Below are 22,816 nucleotides of genomic sequence, written 5' to 3'. Positions count from 1 at the left end.
GGTCGCTCATGCGGTGCGTTTCGAGCTGAAGGGCTCCGATTCACTAGTCTGTAAGAACAAAGTACCCGAAAAGCGCGCTGGAAGGCGCCTCCTTAGGTCAGTGGCAGAGCGCTGGTCTAGTAAACCAGAGGTCGTGAGTTCGATCCTCACAGGAGGCAAATGAATTTTGTAACAGCCCCTCCCACCGTGGCCCTTTCGAAAAAAGCGGTCAAGGATAAAAAAATTATGAGTGGGTGCGGTATTTAAGAAATGCTCTCGCAAATGAATAGTGTGAATGGTGCTATTAAAGTGGGCACCAGAAACTGCTGCTTTTGGCAGTCTCCGGAGAATGCCGACGTGAAATACTTAGTTCTTGTGATGTATTTTCTACCCCTGATGAAGACCCCCGCGATTGTCGTCGTCGTCGGCGCCGCCGCCGCTTTGGTAATAGCGACAACTCGCCATTGTATCACATTGGGTGAGGTGCCTTCCGCAAGCGACTGAGATGGCACTAAACGATTGAAGCTGATTTGCAACCTCTTGTTTGATCAGCGTCATTAGGGCTTGAATGTAACTTGCGATGGGACACAGCAAGAAGTAGCGTCGTTCTTTTAGTACTGAAATTTGAGATGGAGAAGTGCGTCAAAGATGTGAAATTCTTTCTGCCAAGTGTACAAATGGCGAAAATGAGTTGTGTGTGGGGAAGTATATGGCGCCAGTGACCGTGTGGCCTAATGGATAAGGCGTCGGACTTCGGATCCGAAGATTGCAGGTTCGAATCCTGTCACGGTCGAGTTTTTCCTGTTCTGCAAAAGATGCATGCTGTTTTACTGTTTTGTTTGAGTACTGCAAAACTAGCTGAAATAAGCTGCTGTCCGCTTCCTGGCTGCAACACCGGCGTCTACCTGAAGCACAAGCAAGACAAGGGTGATCTGTAGCGAAGTTTTCGGCACAGTGCCGTTCAGGAGAGTTTTTGTTGGAACTACTGCATCTGATTCAGGAGCCAAGGGCTACGCCACAGGCGTCTGCGCACTGTCGAGCATGTGTGTTGAATAATGGTGCTGATAGCCACGTATCATTTCAAGCAGATTTGATGCCTTTCGGAGACAATTTTTCATTGAATAGGATTGTAGCTGATTTGTGGCAGCAGGAAATAAGCTGTAGTCAAAAGAATCTTCAATAGATGGTCGCAGGTCAAATCAGTATTGTATGGCTCGTAAGGCGTTGTGTGCAGCCCGGCTAGCTCAGTCGGTAGAGCATGAGACTCTTAATCTCAGGGTCGTGGGTTCGAGCCCCACGCTGGGCGGCGCAAAATTTTGTGTCTACGCGGATCCAACATGCGCCCCTCTCGTGAGCCTTGCGTAATGAACGTAACGGGTTACGACGATGCCTAGCTTCGTATGAATATCAGAGGAACGGTATTTGAAGCTGAAAGTAACTCTGAAATGAAATAAATGTGTTGTTTTGGAATTTAATTTGTACATCGATATCGTGTGAGATGTGTAGGAAAGCAGCAGGTGTGCTAACTAAATGCAAATAATGGTCGCTCATGCGGTGCGTTTCGAGCTGAAGGGCTCCGATTCACTAGTCTGTAAGAACAAAGTACCCGAAAAGCGCGCTAGGAGGCGCCTCCTTAGGTCAGTGGCAGAGCGCTGGTCTAGTAAACCAGAGGTCGTGAGTTCGATCCTCACAGGAGGCAAATGAATTTTGTAACAGCCCCTCCCACCGTGGCCCTTTCGAAAAAAGCGGTCAAGGATAAAAAAATTATGAGTGGGTGCGGTATTTAAGAAATGCTCTCGCAAATGAATAGTGTGAATGGTGCTATTAAAGTGGGCACCACAAACTGTTGCTTTTGGCAGTCTCCGGAGAATGCTGACGTGAAATACTTAGTTCTTGTGATGTATTTTATTTTATACCTCTGATAAAGACCCCCGCGATTGTCGTCGTCGTCGTCGGCGCCGCCACCTCTTTGGTAATAGCGACAACTAGCCATTGTATCACATTGGGTGAGGTACCTTCCGCAAGCGACTGAGATGGCACTAAGCGATTGAAGCTGATTTGCAACCTCTTGTTTGATCAGCGTCATAAGGGCTTGAATGTAACTTGCGATGGGACACAGCAAGAAGTAGCGTCGTTCTTTTAGTACTGAAATTTCAGATGGAGAAGTGCGTCAAAGATGTGAAATTCTTTCTGCCAAGTGTACAAATGGCGAAAATGAGGTGTGTGTGGGGAAGTACATTGCGCCAGTGACCGTGTGGCCTAATGGCTAAGGCGTCGGACTTCGGATCCGAAGATTGCAGGTTCGAATCCTGTCACGGTCGAGTTTTTCCTGTTGTGCAAAAGATGCATGCTGTTTTACTATGTTGTTTGGGTACTGCAAAACTAGTTGAAAGTAGCTGCTGTCCGCTTCCTGGCTGCAAAACCGGCGTCTACCTGAAGCACAAGCAAGACAAGGGTGATCTGTAGCGAAATTTTCGGCACAGTGCCGTTCAGGAGAGTTTTTGTTGCAATTGCTGCATCTGATTCAGGACCCAAGGGCTACGCCACAGGCGTCTGCGCACAGTCGAGCATGTGTGTTGAATAATGGTGCTGATAGCCACGTATCATTTCAAGCAGATTTGATGCCTTTTGGAGACAATTTTTCATTGAATAGGATTGTAGCTGATTTGTGGCAGCAGGAAATAAGCTGTAGTCAAAAGATTCTTCAATAGATGGTCGCAGGTCAAATCAGTATTGTATGGCTCGTAAGGCGTTGCGTGCAGCCCGGCTTGCTCAGTCGGTAGAGCATGAGACTGTTAATCTCAGGGTCGTGGGTTCGAGCCCCACGCTGGGCGGCAAAAGTTTTTGTGTGTACGCGGATCCAACATGCGCCCCTCTCGTGAGCCTTGCGTGATGAACGTAACGGGTTACGACGATGCCTAGCCTCGGATAAATATCAGAGGAACGGTATTTGAAGCTGAAAGTAACTCTGAAATGAAATAAATGTGTTGTTTTGGAATTTAATTTGTACATCGATATCGTGTGAGATGTGTAGGAAAGCAGCAGGTGTGCTAACTAAATGCAAATAATGGTCGCTCATGCGGTGCGTTTCGAGCTGAAGGGCTCCGATTCACTAGTCTGTAAGAACAAAGTACCCGAAAAGCGCGCTAGGAGGCGCCTCCTTAGGTCAGTGGCAGAGCGCTGGTCTAGTAAACCAGAGGTCGTGAGTTCGATCCTCACAGGAGGCAAATGAATTTTGTAACAGCCCCTCCCACCGTGGCCCTTTCGAAAAAAGCGGTCAAGGATAAAAAAATTATGAGTGGGTGCGGTATTTAAGAAATGCTCTCGCAAATGAATAGTGTGAATGGTGCTATTAAAGTGGGCACCAGAAACTGCTGCTTTTGGCAGTCTCCGGAGAATGCTGACGTGAAATACTTAGATCTTGTGATGTATTTTCTACCCCTGATAAAGACCCCCGCGATTGTCGTCGTCGTCGTCGGCGCCGCCGCCGCTTTGGTAATAGCGACTACTCGCCATTGTATCACATAGGGTGAGGTGCCTTCCGCAAGCGACTGAGATGGCACTAAGCGATTGAAGCTGATTTGCAACCTCTTGTTTGATCAGCGTCATAAGGGCTTGAATGTAACTTGCGATGGGACACAGCAAGAAGTAGCGTCGTTCTTTTAGTACTGAAATTTGAGATGGAGAAGTGCGTCAAAGATGTGAAATTCTTTCTGCCAAGTGTACAAATGGCGAAAATGAGGTGTGTGTGGGGAAGTATATTGCGCCAGTGACCGTGAGGCCTAAAGGATAAGGCGTCGGACTTCGGATCCGAAGATTGCCGGTTCGAATCCTGTCACGGTCGAGTTTTTCCTGTTCTGCAAAAGATGCATGCTGTTTTACTGTGTTGTTTGAGTACTGCAAAACTAGTTGAAAGTAGCTGCTGTCCGCTTCCTGGCTGCAAAACCGGCGTCTACCTGAAGCACAAGCAAGACAAGGGTGATCTGTAGCGAAATTTTCGGCACAGTGCCGTTCAGGAGAGTTTTTGTTGCAATTGCTGCATCTGATTCAGGACCCAAGGGCTACGCCACAGGCGTCTGCGCACAGTCGAGCATGTGTGTTGAATAATGGTGCTGATAGCCACGTATCATTTCAAGCAGATTTGATGCCTTTTGGAGACAATTTTTCATTGAATAGGATTGTAGCTGATTTGTGGCAGCAGGAAATAAGCTGTAGTCAAAAGATTCTTCAATAGATGGTCGCAGGTCAAATCAGTATTGTATGGCTCGTAAGGCGTTGCGTGCAGCCCGGCTTGCTCAGTCGGTAGAGCATGAGACTGTTAATCTCAGGGTCGTGGGTTCGAGCCCCACGCTGGGCGGCAAAAGTTTTTGTGTGTACGCGGATCCAACATGCGCCCCTCTCGTGAGCCTTGCGTGATGAACGTAACGGGTTACGACGATGCCTAGCCTCGGATAAATATCAGAGGAACGGTATTTGAAGCTGAAAGTAACTCTGAAATGAAATAAATGTGTTGTTTTGGAATTTAATTTGTACATCGATATCGTGTGAGATGTGTAGGAAAGCAGCAGGTGTGCTAACTAAATGCAAATAATGGTCGCTCATGCGGTGCGTTTCGAGCTGAAGGGCTCCGATTCACTAGTCTGTAAGAACAAAGTACCCGAAAAGCGCGCTAGGAGGCGCCTCCTTAGGTCAGTGGCAGAGCGCTGGTCTAGTAAACCAGAGGTCGTGAGTTCGATCCTCACAGGAGGCAAATGAATTTTGTAACAGCCCCTCCCACCGTGGCCCTTTCGAAAAAAGCGGTCAAGGATAAAAAAATTATGAGTGGGTGCGGTATTTAAGAAATGCTCTCGCAAATGAATAGTGTGAATGGTGCTATTAAAGTGGGCACCACAAACTGTTGCTTTTGGCAGTCTCCGGAGAATGCTGACGTGAAATACTTAGTTCTTGTGATGTATTTTATTTTATACCTCTGATAAAGACCCCCGCGATTGTCGTCGTCGTCGTCGGCGCCGCCACCTCTTTGGTAATAGCGACAACTAGCCATTGTATCACATTGGGTGAGGTACCTTCCGCAAGCGACTGAGATGGCACTAAGCGATTGAAGCTGATTTGCAACCTCTTGTTTGATCAGCGTCATAAGGGCTTGAATGTAACTTGCGATGGGACACAGCAAGAAGTAGCGTCGTTCTTTTAGTACTGAAATTTCAGATGGAGAAGTGCGTCAAAGATGTGAAATTCTTTCTGCCAAGTGTACAAATGGCGAAAATGAGGTGTGTGTGGGGAAGTACATTGCGCCAGTGACCGTGTGGCCTAATGGCTAAGGCGTCGGACTTCGGATCCGAAGATTGCAGGTTCGAATCCTGTCACGGTCGAGTTTTTCCTGTTGTGCAAAAGATGCATGCTGTTTTACTATGTTGTTTGGGTACTGCAAAACTAGTTGAAAGTAGCTGCTGTCCGCTTCCTGGCTGCAAAACCGGCGTCTACCTGAAGCACAAGCAAGACAAGGGTGATCTGTAGCGAAATTTTCGGCACAGTGCCGTTCAGGAGAGTTTTTGTTGCAATTGCTGCATCTGATTCAGGTCCCAAGGGCTACGCCACAGGCGTCTGCGCACAGTCGAGCATGTGTGTTGAATAATGGTGCTGATAGCCAAGTATCATTTCAAGGAGATTTGATGCCTTTCGGAAACAATTTTTCATTGAATAGGATTGTAGCTTATTTGTGGCAGCAGGAAATAAGCTGTAGTCAAAAGATTCTTCAATAGATGGTCGCAGGTCAAATCAGTATTGTATGGCTCGTAAGGCGTTGTGTGCAGCCCGGCTAGCTCAGTCGGTAGAGCATGAGACTCTTAATCTCAGGGTCATCGGTTCGAGCCCCACGCTGGCGGCAAAAGTTTTTTGTGTGTACGCGGATCCAACATGCGCCCCTTTCGTGAGCCTTGCGTGATGAACGTAACGGGTTACGACGATGCCTAGCTTCGGATAAATATCAGAGGAACGGTATTTGAAGCTGAAAGTAACTCTGAAATGAAATAAATGTGTTGTTTTGGAATTTAATTTGTACATCGATATCGTGTGAGATGTGTAGGAAAGCAGAAGCTGTGCTAACTAAATGCAAATAATGGTCGCTCATGCGGTGCGTTTCGAGCTGAAGGGCTCCGATTCACTAGTCTGTAAGAACAAAGTACCCGAAAAGCGCGCTGGAAGGCGCCTCCTTAGGTCAGTGGCAGAGCGCTGGTCTAGTAAACCAGAGGTCGTGAGTTCGATCCTCACAGGAGGCAAATGAATTTTGTAACAGCCCCTCCCACCGTGGCCCTTTCGAAAAAAGCGGTCAAGGATAAAAAAATTATGAGTGGGTGCGGTATTTAAGAAATGCTCTCGCAAATGAATAGTGTGAATGGTGCTATTAAAGTGGGCACCAGAAACTGCTGCTTTTGGCAGTCTCCGGAGAATGCCGACGTGAAATACTTAGTTCTTGTGATGTATTTTCTACCCCTGATGAAGACCCCCGCGATTGTCGTCGTCGTCGGCGCCGCCGCCGCTTTGGTAATAGCGACAACTCGCCATTGTATCACATTGGGTGAGGTGCCTTCCGCAAGCGACTGAGATGGCACTAAACGATTGAAGCTGATTTGCAACCTCTTGTTTGATCAGCGTCATTAGGGCTTGAATGTAACTTGCGATGGGACACAGCAAGAAGTAGCGTCGTTCTTTTAGTACTGAAATTTGAGATGGAGAAGTGCGTCAAAGATGTGAAATTCTTTCTGCCAAGTGTACAAATGGCGAAAATGAGTTGTGTGTGGGGAAGTATATGGCGCCAGTGACCGTGTGGCCTAATGGATAAGGCGTCGGACTTCGGATCCGAAGATTGCAGGTTCGAATCCTGTCACGGTCGAGTTTTTCCTGTTCTGCAAAAGATGCATGCTGTTTTACTGTTTTGTTTGAGTACTGCAAAACTAGCTGAAATAAGCTGCTGTCCGCTTCCTGGCTGCAACACCGGCGTCTACCTGAAGCACAAGCAAGACAAGGGTGATCTGTAGCGAAGTTTTCGGCACAGTGCCGTTCAGGAGAGTTTTTGTTGGAACTACTGCATCTGATTCAGGAGCCAAGGGCTACGCCACAGGCGTCTGCGCACTGTCGAGCATGTGTGTTGAATAATGGTGCTGATAGCCACGTATCATTTCAAGCAGATTTGATGCCTTTCGGAGACAATTTTTCATTGAATAGGATTGTAGCTGATTTGTGGCAGCAGGAAATAAGCTGTAGTCAAAAGAATCTTCAATAGATGGTCGCAGGTCAAATCAGTATTGTATGGCTCGTAAGGCGTTGTGTGCAGCCCGGCTAGCTCAGTCGGTAGAGCATGAGACTCTTAATCTCAGGGTCGTGGGTTCGAGCCCCACGCTGGGCGGCGCAAAATTTTGTGTCTACGCGGATCCAACATGCGCCCCTCTCGTGAGCCTTGCGTAATGAACGTAACGGGTTACGACGATGCCTAGCTTCGTATGAATATCAGAGGAACGGTATTTGAAGCTGAAAGTAACTCTGAAATGAAATAAATGTGTTGTTTTGGAATTTAATTTGTACATCGATATCGTGTGAGATGTGTAGGAAAGCAGCAGGTGTGCTAACTAAATGCAAATAATGGTCGCTCATGCGGTGCGTTTCGAGCTGAAGGGCTCCGATTCACTAGTCTGTAAGAACAAAGTACCCGAAAAGCGCGCTAGGAGGCGCCTCCTTAGGTCAGTGGCAGAGCGCTGGTCTAGTAAACCAGAGGTCGTGAGTTCGATCCTCACAGGAGGCAAATGAATTTTGTAACAGCCCCTCCCACCGTGGCCCTTTCGAAAAAAGCGGTCAAGGATAAAAAAATTATGAGTGGGTGCGGTATTTAAGAAATGCTCTCGCAAATGAATAGTGTGAATGGTGCTATTAAAGTGGGCACCACAAACTGTTGCTTTTGGCAGTCTCCGGAGAATGCTGACGTGAAATACTTAGTTCTTGTGATGTATTTTATTTTATACCTCTGATAAAGACCCCCGCGATTGTCGTCGTCGTCGTCGGCGCCGCCACCTCTTTGGTAATAGCGACAACTAGCCATTGTATCACATTGGGTGAGGTACCTTCCGCAAGCGACTGAGATGGCACTAAGCGATTGAAGCTGATTTGCAACCTCTTGTTTGATCAGCGTCATAAGGGCTTGAATGTAACTTGCGATGGGACACAGCAAGAAGTAGCGTCGTTCTTTTAGTACTGAAATTTCAGATGGAGAAGTGCGTCAAAGATGTGAAATTCTTTCTGCCAAGTGTACAAATGGCGAAAATGAGGTGTGTGTGGGGAAGTACATTGCGCCAGTGACCGTGTGGCCTAATGGCTAAGGCGTCGGACTTCGGATCCGAAGATTGCAGGTTCGAATCCTGTCACGGTCGAGTTTTTCCTGTTGTGCAAAAGATGCATGCTGTTTTACTATGTTGTTTGGGTACTGCAAAACTAGTTGAAAGTAGCTGCTGTCCGCTTCCTGGCTGCAAAACCGGCGTCTACCTGAAGCACAAGCAAGACAAGGGTGATCTGTAGCGAAATTTTCGGCACAGTGCCGTTCAGGAGAGTTTTTGTTGCAATTGCTGCATCTGATTCAGGACCCAAGGGCTACGCCACAGGCGTCTGCGCACAGTCGAGCATGTGTGTTGAATAATGGTGCTGATAGCCACGTATCATTTCAAGCAGATTTGATGCCTTTTGGAGACAATTTTTCATTGAATAGGATTGTAGCTGATTTGTGGCAGCAGGAAATAAGCTGTAGTCAAAAGATTCTTCAATAGATGGTCGCAGGTCAAATCAGTATTGTATGGCTCGTAAGGCGTTGCGTGCAGCCCGGCTTGCTCAGTCGGTAGAGCATGAGACTGTTAATCTCAGGGTCGTGGGTTCGAGCCCCACGCTGGGCGGCAAAAGTTTTTGTGTGTACGCGGATCCAACATGCGCCCCTCTCGTGAGCCTTGCGTGATGAACGTAACGGGTTACGACGATGCCTAGCCTCGGATAAATATCAGAGGAACGGTATTTGAAGCTGAAAGTAACTCTGAAATGAAATAAATGTGTTGTTTTGGAATTTAATTTGTACATCGATATCGTGTGAGATGTGTAGGAAAGCAGCAGGTGTGCTAACTAAATGCAAATAATGGTCGCTCATGCGGTGCGTTTCGAGCTGAAGGGCTCCGATTCACTAGTCTGTAAGAACAAAGTACCCGAAAAGCGCGCTAGGAGGCGCCTCCTTAGGTCAGTGGCAGAGCGCTGGTCTAGTAAACCAGAGGTCGTGAGTTCGATCCTCACAGGAGGCAAATGAATTTTGTAACAGCCCCTCCCACCGTGGCCCTTTCGAAAAAAGCGGTCAAGGATAAAAAAATTATGAGTGGGTGCGGTATTTAAGAAATGCTCTCGCAAATGAATAGTGTGAATGGTGCTATTAAAGTGGGCACCACAAACTGTTGCTTTTGGCAGTCTCCGGAGAATGCTGACGTGAAATACTTAGTTCTTGTGATGTATTTTATTTTATACCTCTGATAAAGACCCCCGCGATTGTCGTCGTCGTCGTCGGCGCCGCCACCTCTTTGGTAATAGCGACAACTAGCCATTGTATCACATTGGGTGAGGTACCTTCCGCAAGCGACTGAGATGGCACTAAGCGATTGAAGCTGATTTGCAACCTCTTGTTTGATCAGCGTCATAAGGGCTTGAATGTAACTTGCGATGGGACACAGCAAGAAGTAGCGTCGTTCTTTTAGTACTGAAATTTCAGATGGAGAAGTGCGTCAAAGATGTGAAATTCTTTCTGCCAAGTGTACAAATGGCGAAAATGAGGTGTGTGTGGGGAAGTACATTGCGCCAGTGACCGTGTGGCCTAATGGCTAAGGCGTCGGACTTCGGATCCGAAGATTGCAGGTTCGAATCCTGTCACGGTCGAGTTTTTCCTGTTCTGCAAAAGATGCATGCTGTTTTACTGTTTTGTTTGAGTACTGCAAAACTAGCTGAAATAAGCTGCTGTCCGCTTCCTGGCTGCAACACCGGCGTCTACCTGAAGCACAAGCAAGACAAGGGTGATCTGTAGCGAAGTTTTCGGCACAGTGCCGTTCAGGAGAGTTTTTGTTGGAACTACTGCATCTGATTCAGGAGCCAAGGGCTACGCCACAGGCGTCTGCGCACTGTCGAGCATGTGTGTTGAATAATGGTGCTGATAGCCACGTATCATTTCAAGCAGATTTGATGCCTTTCGGAGACAATTTTTCATTGAATAGGATTGTAGCTGATTTGTGGCAGCAGGAAATAAGCTGTAGTCAAAAGAATCTTCAATAGATGGTCGCAGGTCAAATCAGTATTGTATGGCTCGAAACGCGTTGTGTGCAGCCCGGCTAGCTCAGTCGGTAGAGCATGAGACTCTTAATCTCAGGGTCGTGGGTTCGAGCCACACGCTGGGCGGCAAAAGTTTTTGTGTGTACGCGGATCCAACATGCGCCCCTCTCGTGAGCCTTGCGTGATGAACGTAACGGGTTACGACGATGCCTAGCTTCGGATAAATATCAGAGGAACGGTATTTGAAGCTGAAAGTAACTCTGAAATGAAATAAATGTGTTGTTTTGGAATTTAATTTGTACATCGATATCGTGTGAGATGTGTAGGAAAGCAGCAGCTGTGCTAACTAAATGAAAATAATGGTCGCTCATGCGGTGCGTTTCGAGCTGAAGGGCTCCGATTCACTAGTCTGTAAGAACAAAGTACCCGAAAAGCGCGCTAGGAGGCGCCTCCTTAGCTTAGTGGCAGAGCGCTGGTCTAGTAAACCAGAGGTCGTGAGTTCGATCCTCACAGGAGGCAAATGAATTTTGTAACAGCCCCTCCCACCGTGGCCCTTTCGAAAAAAGCGGTCAAGGATAAAAAAATTATGAGTGGGTGCGGTATTTAAGAAATGCTCTCGCAAATGAATAGTGTGAATGGTGCTATTAAAGTGGGAACCAGAAACTGCTGCTTTTGGCAGTCTCCAGAGAATGCTGACGTGAAATACTTAGTTCTTGTGATGTATTTTCTACCCCTGATAAAGACCCCCGCGATTGTCGTCGTCGTCGGCGCCGCCGCCGCTTTGGTAATAGCGACAACTCGCCATTGTATCACATTGGGTGAGGTGCCTTCCGCAAGCGACTGAGATGGCACTACGCGATTGAAGCTGATTTGCAACCTCTTGTTTGATCAGCGTCATAAGGGCTTGAATGTAACTTGCGATGGGACACAGCAAGAAGTAGCGTCGTTCTTTTAGTACTGAAATTTCAGATGGAGAAGTGCGTCAAAGATGTGAAATTCTTTCTGCCAAGTGTACAAATGGCGAAAATGAGGTGTGTGTGGGGAAGTATATTGCGCCAGTGACCGTGTGGCCTAATGGAGACTCAAACCGCAACCTAATCTCAAAGCTTCCCGTAACCAAAGCAAACAACAACCTGGACAAGATGATGCACCGGCCAAGAATGTCCTGTATGAAATTATTAAGGAAAAACCTAAGGATGTACCTTCAAGTAACATTAGTGATGGAAAGCCCCTCTGCAAAACTAAAACCCGAGATCTTAGGAATACTCCACCAAACTGAGGATCACAATTCAACAACAAAAAAAGGGAAACAAAAAAAAATCGTTGAACCGCTTTATGTTCTGAGGGTCCTATTGTCTTAGTCATTTTTCGGAGGAACCAAAAGCAGTGGTTCACGTATTTTCCATACTCATAGGTATTTCTCTGTAGATTATTATTGTAGGAGCTTGTTGAAGTGTTGTAGTTTATCCCTTCTAGAAGCAACACAGCTCCCTGTTTTTATCATTATTTTACTATTTTTTTTGTTTATTCATTGATGTACATTTTTATGTAAACTAAATGTCCCAGGCGTATACACTTCTCTGTAGATTATTATTGTAGGAGCTTGTTGAAGTGGAGTAGTTTATCCCTTCTAGCAGCGTCACAGCTCCCTGGTTTTATCATAATTTTACTATTTTTTTGTTTATTCAATTATGTACATTTTTATGTAACCTAAATGTCCCAGGCGTATACACTTGCAACTATCAATATTAACAGGATTACATCGGCGACTAAAATTGCAGCGCTCAAAGAGTACCTATATGAGTCAGGGACGGACATTGTTTTCCTACAAGAAGTTGTACTCACTAACCTTGCAGTGCCAGGGTATTTGTCTATTTTAAATGTCTCGCTTGACACTAACATAGGGACAGCAATTTTAGTCAGGGAGGGGATCCCTGTCACAGATATTGAAAGACTGGATTCCGGCAGAGCGATAGGTATAAAAGTCTTTGGTTTTACTCTTATCAATCTGTATGCCCCTTCCGGCACATCCAATAGAATGGAAAGAGCACAGTTCTTTAAAGAAGAGATCATTTATTTATTGCGGAAAAACCCAAAGGATCTTATGATCGGCGGTGATTTTAATTGTGTGATCAATAAAAAAGACCAGGTTCCAAATTATAATAACTGCAATGAACTGAAGCGTTTTGTCACTGTTTTACAGCTTAAAGATGCTTGGGAAATAACGTATCCCACATTTGTGGCTTTCACTTATATCGGTCCTCAATCACGAAGTAGAATTGACAGACTCTACATATCGCAAAGTCTAGTCAGCTCCTTCATTAAAGCGGAAACGACTCCTGTCTACTTTTCTGATCATAGTGCCGTGCTTGCTACCGTCAGCCTTACTGTGCAACCTACTCGTCGTTTCAGAAGTCAATGGCACCTTAACATGTCACTGATGCAGGAAGACGGACTAGAAGAAAGTTTGACAGAAGCGTGGGCCATGTGTCTCTGCTCCGTAAACAGGCATGTCTCAGTACTAGAGTGGTGGTGCAACAGGGCAAAGCCCAAACTGCGGAAAGTTCTCATTCATTACGGTGCACAACGATCGAAGGACTTGAAAAATTCCATAGAATTTTATTACACCATGCTGAGAAATCTATATGAGCAGGCAGACACTTCCAACATCCGTCTGGTAGATATCAAGCGAACCAAGGCCAAATTGCTCAGCATTAAAAGACAGCAGATGGAGGGTCTGAAAATAAAATCAAAGGCTAAAACCGTCGTGGAGGATGAACATGCTTCCTTGTACCATCTACTGCGGCACGAAAGAAATAGGAGACGCACCTTCATCGATGGACTCCAGTCTGAAAATGGCGAGACACTCGTGACTCAGAGAGACATCGTCAATGCAGTGCACAAGTATTACGAAGATCTATACTCAGTCGGTCCGGTATGTGAAGAGTCCTTCGATGAGTACCTTAATTCCATAGCTCCTCAGGTGTCAGACGAGGAAAACGAAAACCTTCTCGTCGAGTGTACTAACGAAGAACTCTACAGAACCATCTGTAAATCTCCTTTGACGAAATCACCGGGACCAGATGGTTTGCCTGTTGAATTTTATATACGTTACTGGCCTTTGATTGGTGACATGTTTACTCGAATGACGAACGAGATACTTCAGGGAAAACAAATACCTTCAGTATTTAAAGAGAGCACAATAGTACTCATTCCAAAAACTACTGCAAAAACAAACCTTAATAACTTTCGTCCTATCTCTCTGTTAAACTCTGATTATAAAATCATCGGCAGAATTATAAACAACAGACTCTCACAGGTCGCTACAAAGATAGTAAGCTCACACCAGTCGTGTGTTCCTAATAGAAGTATTTTTAAAAGCATAGCTGAATATAGAGATGTAATTGCAATCACTGCTGTGACCAACATCAAATGTGCTATCATGTTTATTGACTTCCAGAAAGCTTTTGATCGTGTCGATCATAGATTCCTTAATGCCACACTGAAGAAAATAGGTTTTAATGAGCGCGTCGTAAGTGTGATTAGAAATATCGCAACAGGAATCAGCGCCTGTATCTCAGTCAATAGCCAGAGGACAAAGCAGTTCCAGATCAGGCGTGGCGTGCCTCAAGGAAGCCCCCTCTCCATGCTCCTCTTCGTGCTGTCTTTAGAGCCTTTTGTCCGCAGTGTTCACGTCAGCCTGACTGGCCTCACATTATCTGGACACCGAACTGTTATAAACGCATATGCCGATGATGTCGGAGTCGTACTGCGTAATGCCGAAGACATTTCGAAATTGGAATTACTAATTAAGAAGTACTGTAGCGTCTCCGGAGCCAGTGTCAACGCCAACAAAAGCAAACTTCTAAACCTACGGGCCTTTCAACACACCACATTAACCTGGGCCACAAAAGTCACCCAGTGCAAAGCTCTGGGAATAACGCTGACGCCTTGTCCATTGAAAATGGCAGCTATCAATTGGAGAAATACGTCAGGACAAATTCTTGGAACAACAAGAGAAAACCTCCCCCGTAATATGAACCTGGTTCAGAGGATACTTTTCATTAACAACTGCCTCCTCTCCAAAGGTTACTTTACAGCGCAGATCTTTCCGTTACCAAAAATGATTGGAAAACAGATAATGTCCACCATTGCCAGTTATCTGTGGAGAGGTGAAATATTCCGAGTAAATGCATCAACAGCGACCTTAGATACCAGGAATGGAGGTTTAGGTTTAGTTGACATCAGAAATAAGGCGTCTGCACTTTTTATAAAAAGGACCGCCACTATCCTTAGCGATCACGCTGACAGCATCACAACTAAATTATTTGAAGTTGTCAGGCCTGCAAGTCTACAGCCACCGGTGAATGTGCAAAAAATAAATAACCGGCTCCAGCACGTCCGAGTATATTTTGTGGAACTAAGCTATCTTGGCAGTGCCATAATCAACTCACGACGGATCACGGCCCGCGATATTCTGTGTCACCGAAAGAAAATGGAGGGGAGAAACAAATTAGAAAGCCAATACCCACATTTTGATTGGGCCGCCATATGGGAAAATATTCATATGCGTGGTCTTCCACCCGACGTCACATCAACGTGGTATAAAACAGTGAATGGGACCATCAGCACTAATGAAAGGCTACATGCAATCGGCATTAGCGAAACGAATCTATGTCTCAAATGCAAACTGATCGATACGTTAGTGCACCGATTAACGTGCGGTGGGAATCTACAAATCTGTAATTGGATTAGAGAACAACTTGCATTTCTTACGAGATCTTCGGTAGAAAATTTTCCCCCTGTGACATTCCTCAGGCCTCAGATTCGCTATTTTCCCGCAGCTAAAAACAACTCCGTCCACTGGTTAATGGGACACTATGTGAATTACGTAATTAATAGCCTGGGAACTGACAATTCCATTGAGTTTTACGTGAACATGAAGTTTGCTTTTTATAGAGCCTTGAAATATAAAGATCACAAGAAGAACTACGGCAATATGCTAAAAATAGTATTTGAGCGACTGGGCATCGGTTGACACGCAACTGAGATAAACACCAATCATTTCTTTAAGCGAATGGACGCTTGTTTCTAAAAACTAGGAAAAAAAAACAAAAAAACAACAATAAATTAAAATAAAATAAAAAAAACAAAATTAAGAAAAAAAACATCAGCATCGCAAGGTACTAATAAGATTTTTTTTTCACCATTTTATTACTAACATGGAAGTCTAATTTATTTTAATGGAAGAGGACCTTTTTTTTTCTTTCATTATCATTATTATTGTACCTATCAAGAAGACAAAAAGGCTATGGAAATAGTGCCTTATTAAAATGAAGCAACTCAGCAACAGGACTGGGGGGAGACATCACGGCCAGGCCTCAAGTCTCAGACCCCTGCCCGTTTTGCCTCCACCTGCCTCATGCTGCTAAGCTTCTATTCTCCTTTAACAACCATATAAGCAAAATATATACAACAAGAAGCAGTTGAAAAATAAATAAACAAAAAAAAAGTGGTTAAGGCGTTGGAGAAAAAAAAAAAAAAAGGGGTATGATTCGTGCTTTGGGTGCAGGAGATAAAAAAAAAAAAAAAATGGATAAGGCGTCGGACTTCGGATCCGAAGATTGCAGGTTCGAATCCTGTCACGGTCGAGTTTTTCCTGTTCTGCAAAAGATGCATGCTGTTTTACTATGTTGTTTGAATACTGCAAAACTAGTTGAAAGTAGCTGCTGTCCGCTTCCTGGCTGCAAAACCGGCGTCTACCTGAAGCACAAGCAAGACAAGGGTGATCTGTAGCGAAATTTTCGGCACAGTGCCGTTCAGGAGAGTTTTTGTTGCAATTGCTGCATCTGATTCAGGACCCAAGGGCTACGCCACAGGCGTCTGCGCACAGTCGAGCATGTGTGTTGAATAATGGTGATGATAGCCACGTATCATTTCATTCAGATTTGATGCCTTTCGGAGACAATTTTTCATTGAATAGGATTGTAGCTGATTTGTGGCAGCAGGAAATAAGTTGTAGTCAAAAGAATCTTCAATAGATGGTCGCAGGTCAAATCAGTATTGTATGGCTCGTAAGGCGTTGTGTGCAGCCCGGCTAGCTCAGTCTGGCGCATTCGAGTCGCAGCCGCGGTGCGGGACGGACGTGTGGCGGCTGGCTTGGCGTCTTGACGTAAACACCGGCTGTTTGCTGTCACGAGGTTAGTCACTTCGTTACCTTTGTGAGTCAGGCTATGTTTACTGATTTCAAGATAAAATGAACGCGATTACTGTAATGAGGAAAGACACGATTAAATTTACTTTCGACCGAAATTTCTTGAGGCCTAAGGCATATGAAGTAAAGCAGTGGTTACTCGATGCTGTTAAGATTACTGGCAATGACATAATAGGTGTGCATTTATCGTTCGTTTCCAACGCGGCTTTTGTCAAACTGACTAACCCAGATTTGTGTGTCTCTATCATGGATAAGTGTGGCGGAGTACTGAAGTTTAAACATTCCGACGGTACAGTGAGTGATGTTTCTGTCTCACACGCCGGTTTAGGCATACGTACCGTTAGGGTCTTTGAGTTGCCGTTTGAGGTTTCTGCAGAGGACATTAATAAAATCCTTTCGACCGTATGGCCGTGTTCTTTCGAACGTTGCAGAAAAATGGTCGGAGCCACATATGTTTCCCGTCCTGAACGGAGTGCGTCAAGTAAAGATAGATCTTCAAAGGCACATACCGTCATATATAAATGTATGCGGACACCGCGCCATAGTTATCTACGACGGTCAACCCAAGACATGTGCTTTGTGTAACTCACCAGAGCACATACGCAGTGAATGTAGTAAACGGCGTGTCCCCCAGCTACCGAGCGGGGAGGCTGCAGTTCCTGGCGCTGCTGTCAGCCTTCCGTTAACGTATGCGGCTGCCACGTACGGCCCCAAATCTGCAGAAACGACAACAGTTGAGCACGTTGAACGACTCGCAGCGCCTGCGGCCGCCACAACAGCCCCAGAGTTGATCGCCTCTGTGGACGACCGAGCAGCTGCTGTTCGGCCCTCTTGCGACGATACATCTGCGATAAGTGGTCCGGACGACAGACAAACGGAACTGCGGGAGAGGATACCGTCATGCGAAGAACTAGGTACTGAACAGCCATCTTCGGACTCGCAGAGACACGAAGTGTCCCAAGAATCTACCAAGTCACCGACGGAAGTCGCCAAATTACTCGACCTCCCGCCCGACGCACAGGGCGAACGAGCTGAAAGGATGTCGAGTGATGGCGTCGCTGGTGTCCGTAACCGAGCCGTACACCACACGGAAATGCAAGGAGGACAACCTCCGGAACCCCGCCCGACAAATGCGGAAGTGAAGGAACCCCCAGCTGAGGTTCTTCGAGAAATTCACACGAGGAACTCTGAGACAACGACCGAACCGCTCTCACCACTGTCTTCTTCCACCGAACCACCAGAACATTCGCCTGACTTGTCTCCTACGGGATCCCTGCGGAGGAGGAAGAAGTCAAAAAAGCGTCGGTTGGCACACCAAGCGGCAGAGACTTTGGCCCCAGCTCTCAGGGAAAAGCTGAAACATCTACAGCACAAGGATCAGAAGGCAGAAGATCTGGAGCCAGTAGGGACTACTGGGCACCCAGACAGACCGGCAAGGCAAGAAGACCCGGGGGGTGACCACCACCCATCGCAAATTGCGCTCACGAACATAAGCTCCAGAAGTTGGTTCATTGCCAGGTCAACACGCACCAGCAGCACCAGTCAATTGGGCGGACGATGGCGCAGATCAGGGTGTAGATAACAAGGATGATGACACAAGTCAGGCAGAAGACCTTTTTTATTAATAGAGTTGTTAAGATCGCCTTGAGATTAAACGAGGGACTGATGATGACGGATAGATTCCATATGAAAAAGTTGCGCAGTCAATAAACTTACCTGAACTATCTGGACCATGCTCCAAACCTATAATGTGACCACATTAAATATTAACAAAATTCAAAATGCAACTAAAGTAGCCGCACTTCAAGATTTTATCTATCAGTCGGACACCGATATTGCCCTTTTACAGGAAGTGCTGATTCGAGACCTTCATATCCCAGGATTCAATGCTATTTTAAATGTAGCTGCCGAACATAGTTGTGGGACGGCTATTCTTGCCAGAGAGGGCATCGAAATGACAGACATTTGTAAATTAGACTCTGGGAGGGGCATTCGGTGTAACATCCATAATACAGCTATTATAAATGTTTATGCACCATCAGGCAATAATGCACGAGAAGAAAGGGCCACGTTTTACAAAAGTGATATCTTAATTCTACTTCAGGACAACCCTGCTAAGGTTCTGCTTGGAGGTGACTGGAATTGCGTACTTAATGACAAGGACCAACGGCCAAATTTTAATAAGTCCAAGGAGCTACAGTATTTAGTGTCGCACATGAAATGGACAGATGCTTGGGAACTGAAATTTCCTACATTGGTCAAATTTACTTACTTTAGTAGCAGGTCCCAAAGTAGGATCGACCGATTTTATGTATCATCTACTTTAGAACATGATGTTGTTGGCGTTGAAGTAATACCTACCTTTATTTCCGACCACCTAGGCGTCAAGTGCAGCATACGTTTAAGCAAACAGTCAGCTTACTGGGGCAGGCCCTTTTGGAAACTGAATATAAGCGTGCTATTGGAGAACGCCTTAGCTGCAGAAATACAAGAGACTTGGCGGGCCGCCTTACGAGTGCGTCACAAACATCGGTCCACCGTTGAATGGTGGACCGCTGTGGCGAAGAAAAAATTAAGGGCGACTCTGATGGCGTTTAGCAAGGAGAGGATGAGGTGGATAAGACACACAACAGAGTTCCACTACGCCTGCTTACGTGATCTTTACGAGGAGCCACTGTCCCAGGACATTCTCATACAGATCAACAAAACAAAGGCAGCGCTCCTCAATATTAAGAGATCACAGCTAGAAGGATTAAAAATCAGATCGCACTCACACAGTATTGTGGCAGACGAAAATGCCTCAATATATCACCTCATACAACACGCCAAACAAAGGCGACGAAATTTTATAGGGTCTCTCAGAACCGAAGAACAGAGAGTCCTCACCACCCAGAAAGACATGATCGACGAGGCGTATCGTTTTTACAATTCCCTATATAGTGTCAATCAGATAGATGACAATGCTGTACGAGACCTCTTATCATCAACAGGCCTAGAGAACACTATAACGGAAGAGGACAACCGCAACTTCTATGCTGCCCTCACCAAGGATGACGTTTTTGACGTAATTAGGTGCTCACCTTCCAAGAAGTCACCAGGTCCAGATGGGCTGCCACTGGAGTTTTACCGAACGTACTGGCACATTATAGGCAATGAATTCACGGACATGATAAACGAAATTCTTCGTGGGGAGGATGTCCCAGTGGCCTTCAAACAGAGCATAACAGTGTTAATTCCAAAGGGCAGGACCACAGGTTTAAAGGATATTACAAAGACACGGCCCATAAGCCTCTTGAATTCTGACTACAAAATAGTAGCTAGGGTTCTTAAAGAGAGACTGCAACCGATTTTAGGAAAGATCATCGGTCGTCATCAGACTTGTCTTCCAGGGCGCAGTATCTTTACAACTGTAAGTGCGTACAGGGACATAGCTTCCATTTTTGCAAATACAACAGCAAATGGTGGTCTGGCTTTTATCGACTTTAGCAAGGCATTTGACAGGGTCAATCACGAATATCTTCTGAAAACCATGACCTACATGGGGTTTTATGATGGTAATGTGAACGTTTTAGCCAACATCTTAAATGGTTTATCAACGAAAGTAACTATTAATGGTCATCGCACTAAAGATATTCCCGTAGCCAGTGGAGTCCCTCAGGGGAGTCCCTTGTCGATGATGTTATATGTAGTTGCCTTGGAACCACTTTTAAGGAGGTTAGATGACGTCTTAGAGGGCTTGCTAGTGTCAGGCATGAAACAAGTGACGAATGCTTTCGCAGATGACGTAGGAGTGATAATTCGCAGCGCCGCAGACATAGCACGGTTAACAGAAAACTTGCAGTTGTACTGCACGGCCTCGGGTGCGAGAATAAATGACACGAAGAGTGTTTTTCTAAATCTGCACGGACTATCTGACGTCACCATCACTTGGGCTAAGAGTGTGGACCGGCATACAGCCCTGGGAGTTACTCTCTACAGCTGCCCTCTTCGGATAATCGCATCTAACTGGAGAACTGTCCTCGATAAGATCCGTGGCACGCTCATTTTAAATCATATGAGGGACGTCAACATCAAGCAAAAAATTAAATTGATAAACTTAGCGGTTTTATCCAGGGCAACTTACGTCGGCCAGATTTTGCCAATACCTAAAGGAATAGCTAAAGCGATAATGTCGACCGTTTGTAGCTACATTTGGCACGGGAATATCTTTCGAGTTGCTGTGGACGCGTTGACCTTACCACCGGAAGAGGAAGGCCTTGGCCTCACAGATGTCCACAAAAGATCTACTGCCTTATTTCTTAAGCGGTCTTTGCAAGTTATTGAAAGTCATCCAGACGGCCTAACAGCTCAATTATTCAACTTTTTGAAACCACAAAGCTTCCAACCGCCTATAGATATAAGTCAGATTAATTATAAATTAAAACATATTCGATTCTTCTACTTTGAATTAAGCTACATGCGCTGCATAGTACGGGATAAACGCAAGAGAAACTGTCGCTATATCATTAACAGTTTACGAACGGCGGCCAATTACAATAAGACACAGGCCAAGAACCCGAACAGAGCCTGGAACACTATATGGACCAATATCAACAACAAGTTACTATCTACGGAAGTTCAGCTGGCATGGTACAGAGTGGTGAATAGCGTCATAAGTACTAATGAAAAACTTCATTCTATAGGTCTCAGTGACACAAACACTTGACCGAAATGTAACGCAACTGACACGTTGGATCACCGCTTTGTCTGCAGGGGGTATAAAGATATATGGCAAGAGGTCAAGCAGCAGATCGCCTTCCTGACCCGCAGCGATGGGAGGGAGCTCAATTTGAATCTTATTTTCTTCCCGGACAAGGTATTTTTTCCTGCACCGAAAAATAATGCCATATTATGGCTTCTTGGGAACTACGTGAGTTACGTTGTCAACTCGAAAGGTGACGATAATATCACGGACTACCGGACATATCTCTGTGGCGAATACTATAAATTACACAAGCAACAAGATCATAAGAAGAATTTTGGAAATATGTTACGAATCCTGTTTCACAAACAGGGAATAGGTTAAGATGTCACGGTAAAATCATCCTAGGACGAAACGAGCTAAAGTAGGGGACTGCTGGTGAGGGTGAAGTACGGTGGGGACTTCGTGTGCCCCGTGGCCGCTTCGGTAGCCGTGAAGGCCTCATCAGAACCCCGAAACAGCTATGCATACGGCAGTATCACCAATAGCAGCTGCATTTAGAATGTCAGCCATGCTATTCTCGAAAAGGTTCTTCAATTTCATTTCCTTCTTTCATTATTTAAAATAAAAAAAAAACAAAAAAAAGCACAATTCAATAAAAAAAATTAAAAATGGCAAAATGAACACTTGCCACGTTAACGGAACTGGTTCTTTTTCGTGTTCAATGCATCATTTTCGTTTACTTTATATAAAAAAAACATAAAATAAAAAAAAAAGTCGGTAGAGCATGACACTCTTAATCTCAGGGTCGTGGGTTCGAGCCCCGCGCTGGGCGGCAAAAGTTTTTGTGTATACGCGGATCCAACATGCGCCCCTCTCGTGAGCCTTGCGTGATGAACGTAACGGGTTACGACGATGCCTAGCTTCGGATAAATATCAGAGGAACGGTATTTGAAGCTGAAAGTAACTCTGAAATGAAATAAATGTGTTGTTTTGGAATTTAATTTGTACATCGATATCGTGTGAGATGTGTAGGAAAGCAGCAGCTGTGCTAACTAAATGCAAATAATGGTCGCTCATGCGGTGCGTTTCGAGCTGAAGGGCTCCGATTCACTAGTCTGTAAGAACAAAGTAGCCGAAAAGCGCGCTAGGAGGCGCCTCCTTAGCTCAGTGGCAGAGCACTGGTCTAGTAAACCAGAGGTCGTGAGTTCGATCCTCACAGGAGGCAAAGTAGTCTGTAAGAACAAAGTACCCGAAAAGCGCGCTAGGAGGCGCCTCCTTAGCTCAGTGGCAGAGCGCTGGTCTAGTAAACCAGAGGTCGTGAGTTCGATCCTCACAGGAGGCAAATGAATTTTGTAACAGACCCTCCCACCGTGGCCCTTTCGAAAAAAGCGGTCAAGGATAAAAAAGTTATGAGTTGGTGCGGTATTTAAGAAATGCTCTCGCAAATGAATAGTGTGAATGGTGCTATTAAAGTGGGCACCAGAAACTGCTGCTTTTGGCAGTCTCCGGAGAATGCTGACGTGAAATACTTAGTTCTTGTGATGTATTTTCTACCCCTGATAAAGACCCCCGCGATTGTCGTCGTCGTCGGCGGCGCCGCCGCC

General features: G+C 45.6%; 23 non-coding genes across 23 annotated transcripts; all 23 read left to right on the top strand.

Moving 5' to 3' along the window:
* The first annotated feature begins 86 nt into the window (after nt 1-86).
* Trnat-agu (transfer RNA threonine (anticodon AGU)) lies at nt 87-158 on the top strand. Its single transcript has one exon. It is a non-coding gene; the product is annotated as a tRNA-Thr (tRNA).
* Nucleotides 159-699: 541 nt separating this feature from the next.
* On the top strand, nt 700-772 carry Trnar-ucg (transfer RNA arginine (anticodon UCG)). The gene has a single exon. It is a non-coding gene; the product is annotated as a tRNA-Arg (tRNA).
* Nucleotides 773-1,212: 440 nt separating this feature from the next.
* Nucleotides 1,213-1,285, top strand: Trnak-cuu (transfer RNA lysine (anticodon CUU)). Its single transcript has one exon. It is a non-coding gene; the product is annotated as a tRNA-Lys (tRNA).
* A 321-nt stretch (nt 1,286-1,606) lies between these two features.
* Nucleotides 1,607-1,678, top strand: Trnat-agu (transfer RNA threonine (anticodon AGU)). Its single transcript has one exon. It is a non-coding gene; the product is annotated as a tRNA-Thr (tRNA).
* Nucleotides 1,679-2,227: 549 nt separating this feature from the next.
* Nucleotides 2,228-2,300, top strand: Trnar-ucg (transfer RNA arginine (anticodon UCG)). The gene has a single exon. It is a non-coding gene; the product is annotated as a tRNA-Arg (tRNA).
* Nucleotides 2,301-2,740: 440 nt separating this feature from the next.
* Trnan-guu (transfer RNA asparagine (anticodon GUU)) lies at nt 2,741-2,813 on the top strand. Its single transcript has one exon. It is a non-coding gene; the product is annotated as a tRNA-Asn (tRNA).
* A 321-nt stretch (nt 2,814-3,134) lies between these two features.
* Nucleotides 3,135-3,206, top strand: Trnat-agu (transfer RNA threonine (anticodon AGU)). Its single transcript has one exon. It is a non-coding gene; the product is annotated as a tRNA-Thr (tRNA).
* A 1,057-nt stretch (nt 3,207-4,263) lies between these two features.
* Nucleotides 4,264-4,336, top strand: Trnan-guu (transfer RNA asparagine (anticodon GUU)). Its single transcript has one exon. It is a non-coding gene; the product is annotated as a tRNA-Asn (tRNA).
* Nucleotides 4,337-4,657: 321 nt separating this feature from the next.
* Trnat-agu (transfer RNA threonine (anticodon AGU)) lies at nt 4,658-4,729 on the top strand. Its single transcript has one exon. It is a non-coding gene; the product is annotated as a tRNA-Thr (tRNA).
* A 549-nt stretch (nt 4,730-5,278) lies between these two features.
* Nucleotides 5,279-5,351, top strand: Trnar-ucg (transfer RNA arginine (anticodon UCG)). Its single transcript has one exon. It is a non-coding gene; the product is annotated as a tRNA-Arg (tRNA).
* Nucleotides 5,352-5,791: 440 nt separating this feature from the next.
* On the top strand, nt 5,792-5,866 carry Trnak-cuu (transfer RNA lysine (anticodon CUU)). The gene has a single exon. It is a non-coding gene; the product is annotated as a tRNA-Lys (tRNA).
* Nucleotides 5,867-6,185: 319 nt separating this feature from the next.
* On the top strand, nt 6,186-6,257 carry Trnat-agu (transfer RNA threonine (anticodon AGU)). The gene has a single exon. It is a non-coding gene; the product is annotated as a tRNA-Thr (tRNA).
* A 541-nt stretch (nt 6,258-6,798) lies between these two features.
* On the top strand, nt 6,799-6,871 carry Trnar-ucg (transfer RNA arginine (anticodon UCG)). Its single transcript has one exon. It is a non-coding gene; the product is annotated as a tRNA-Arg (tRNA).
* A 440-nt stretch (nt 6,872-7,311) lies between these two features.
* Trnak-cuu (transfer RNA lysine (anticodon CUU)) lies at nt 7,312-7,384 on the top strand. Its single transcript has one exon. It is a non-coding gene; the product is annotated as a tRNA-Lys (tRNA).
* Nucleotides 7,385-7,705: 321 nt separating this feature from the next.
* Nucleotides 7,706-7,777, top strand: Trnat-agu (transfer RNA threonine (anticodon AGU)). The gene has a single exon. It is a non-coding gene; the product is annotated as a tRNA-Thr (tRNA).
* Nucleotides 7,778-8,326: 549 nt separating this feature from the next.
* Trnar-ucg (transfer RNA arginine (anticodon UCG)) lies at nt 8,327-8,399 on the top strand. The gene has a single exon. It is a non-coding gene; the product is annotated as a tRNA-Arg (tRNA).
* A 440-nt stretch (nt 8,400-8,839) lies between these two features.
* On the top strand, nt 8,840-8,912 carry Trnan-guu (transfer RNA asparagine (anticodon GUU)). The gene has a single exon. It is a non-coding gene; the product is annotated as a tRNA-Asn (tRNA).
* A 321-nt stretch (nt 8,913-9,233) lies between these two features.
* On the top strand, nt 9,234-9,305 carry Trnat-agu (transfer RNA threonine (anticodon AGU)). The gene has a single exon. It is a non-coding gene; the product is annotated as a tRNA-Thr (tRNA).
* A 549-nt stretch (nt 9,306-9,854) lies between these two features.
* Nucleotides 9,855-9,927, top strand: Trnar-ucg (transfer RNA arginine (anticodon UCG)). The gene has a single exon. It is a non-coding gene; the product is annotated as a tRNA-Arg (tRNA).
* A 440-nt stretch (nt 9,928-10,367) lies between these two features.
* Trnak-cuu (transfer RNA lysine (anticodon CUU)) lies at nt 10,368-10,440 on the top strand. The gene has a single exon. It is a non-coding gene; the product is annotated as a tRNA-Lys (tRNA).
* Nucleotides 10,441-10,761: 321 nt separating this feature from the next.
* Nucleotides 10,762-10,833, top strand: Trnat-agu (transfer RNA threonine (anticodon AGU)). The gene has a single exon. It is a non-coding gene; the product is annotated as a tRNA-Thr (tRNA).
* Nucleotides 10,834-22,365: 11,532 nt separating this feature from the next.
* On the top strand, nt 22,366-22,437 carry Trnat-agu (transfer RNA threonine (anticodon AGU)). The gene has a single exon. It is a non-coding gene; the product is annotated as a tRNA-Thr (tRNA).
* Nucleotides 22,438-22,482: 45 nt separating this feature from the next.
* Nucleotides 22,483-22,554, top strand: Trnat-agu (transfer RNA threonine (anticodon AGU)). Its single transcript has one exon. It is a non-coding gene; the product is annotated as a tRNA-Thr (tRNA).
* Nucleotides 22,555-22,816: the final 262 nt, after the last annotated feature.

The sequence above is a fragment of the Schistocerca cancellata genome, unplaced genomic scaffold (genome assembly GCF_023864275.1).
Source record: "Schistocerca cancellata isolate TAMUIC-IGC-003103 unplaced genomic scaffold, iqSchCanc2.1 HiC_scaffold_1109, whole genome shotgun sequence".
Taxonomy (NCBI): domain Eukaryota; kingdom Metazoa; phylum Arthropoda; class Insecta; order Orthoptera; family Acrididae; genus Schistocerca; species Schistocerca cancellata.
Note: the sequence above shows the minus strand (reverse complement) of the source record. Positions and strands in the feature narration are given on the sequence as shown.